Source organism: Puma concolor, chromosome D4 (assembly GCF_028749965.1).
Source record: "Puma concolor isolate L17-30 chromosome D4, mPumCon1.1.hap2, whole genome shotgun sequence".
NCBI lineage: Eukaryota > Metazoa > Chordata > Mammalia > Carnivora > Felidae > Puma > Puma concolor.
The window spans coordinates 82330995-82333115 of record NC_141679.1 but is presented as its reverse complement, the minus strand read 5'-3'; the positions used below and the strand labels follow the sequence as shown (position 1 = coordinate 82333115).

The 2121-nt window shown below is 40.4% G+C and overlaps 1 pseudogene; it reads right to left on the bottom strand.

The window, feature by feature from the left end:
* Positions 1 to 703: 703 nt before the first annotated feature.
* LOC147575040 (olfactory receptor 1J4-like) lies at positions 704 to 1579 on the bottom strand (annotated as a pseudogene).
* Positions 1580 to 2121: the final 542 nt, after the last annotated feature.

Sequence of the window (2121 nt, the reverse complement as noted above, 5' to 3'; positions counted from 1 at the left end):
TTAATTTTATACAGCCATTTTAAAGGTGTTCTAATTATCTACACCATTAAGGTTCACAAATGTTGGTACATTTTCATATGAGGTCCACATAAAGTCTTGATGTTTCCAAACTACATCACATTTGACATCTCCAAAATTCTTCAACATAGGCATCAGAATTGTAAAGAATGAGAAGATACAGCTAATAAAAATGCCTAACAGATCCAAATAGCAAATAAATTTGCAATCAAATGCCTTTTTCCTTAAAGAGGAAAGCAAGGATTTTTTTTTTTTTTTTTTTTTGGTCTATTCATGAATTAGAGGCAATTGTTAAGGAAAATTCCCTCTCCTGATTTAAAAAAGTTTGGTGCTTTGAAGACAATTGAGATAAGGGTGTTTCTGTATGTGCCAAATGCCTGAGCTTAAGAAAACCTAAAGAGGTATAAAATAAAGTAAACAGAAGTTTGGTTCACAGAATGCAGATGGTTACAGCAAATATCACTTGATGTGTCTGGCCTGGAGGTTAAATTAACTCATTGGGTTTAGGGAGAACAAACAGGAAGAACTGTAAAAGCCCGTAACCTGGAAAAAGGGAAGTGGAGAGGGTGCCAGCAACAAGGATGGTCCTCTGCACAGTATTCCAAGGAAGAATCTCTGACAGTGCCATTTGGTGAACTAAGAACTGAGGTAAGGTGATTGTCACTTGGAGAAAAAGATCTCCCTCTTAAAAAGTCCCCCCAGAGTCCCTGTTCCTCAGGCTGTAGATAAAGGGGTTCAGCATTGGGGTGACCACTGTGTACATCACTGAAGCAATTATGTCTTTCTCAATGGAGTTGTTTGATCATAGGAAACATGCACAGAGCCATAATTGTCCTGCAAAATAGAAATACCACAGAGAGGTGGGAGCCACAAGTGCACAAGGCTTTACAGATCCCCTTGGTAAACCTGAGGGAACCCTTAGGATGAAGACTCCAATGCAGACATAACATACCAGGATGCCAGTCAGTGGTATGATGATTTCCAGCAACCCCCACTGGGAAGTGAAGATGACCAACTCATTGATGGAGGTGTCAGAGCAGGACAACTTGAACAGAGCAGCAAGATCATGAAAGAAATGAGGGATAGTGATATTGTGGGATAATGCACTGCTACATGAGAGTAACCAGGACACAATCACTAATGAGACATACAGGTTTTCTCATATGATGGTGGTGTAGTATAGATGGCAGATGGCCACATACCTGTCATATGCCATCTCTCCAGGGAGATTACCAATACAACCAAAAAAATATGAAAAGAAATACATCTGTGTTACCCATCCTGAATAAGGGATGGGTTGATCTCAAGTATGCATATTTATCAACATTTCAGGGATGGTGTCTGATGAAAAGGAGACATCTGTGAGGGCCAAGTGGCTGAGGAAGAAGTACATGAGAATGTAGAGGTGAGAGTCCAGCCTGACGAGCAGGATGATAAGCAGGATCCCCAGCCCTATGGTCAGGCACAAGCCCAGGAACAGGGTGAAGAACACATCCTGTTGCTCCAGCCTTATTGGGGAGCCCAGGAGAAAGAACATGCTGCTCTTGTTCTCCCTCTACATGCTGCTTTTCTGTCTTCTGGGACTAAGGGGATAGGGAAATGTCAGAGACTTTGGAAGTTGATAATGGCCACCATTATCATTTCTTATTTTCTCCTGAAAAAAAATAATAAATGCATGGATTTCTATCATCCCCTAGTGTTGCCAAAGCATGAGACACCCTCAATGCCCAACATGATTCCTTTCAGTGAAAACCAGAGCAAAATTATTCTTATTTATTTTTAACCTACCATGTTCCTAGCACTGTGCTACTAATTGGAGATACAAGAGTAAATAGGACACACAGGGCATCTTCCCCCAGGATACTGACCCTCCAGAGCATGCCTGACAGAATACAGACTTAAGGTATGGATCTACAGCCAGATTGCTCTATCAATGGAATATTATTGAGCCATAAAAAAGAAGGAAATCTTGCCATTTGCAGTGACATGGATGGAGCTAGAGAGTATAATGCTAAATGAAATAAGTCAGACAGAGAAAGACAAATACCATATGATTTCACTCATATGTAGAATTTAAGAAACAAAACAAAAAAGCAAAGGAAA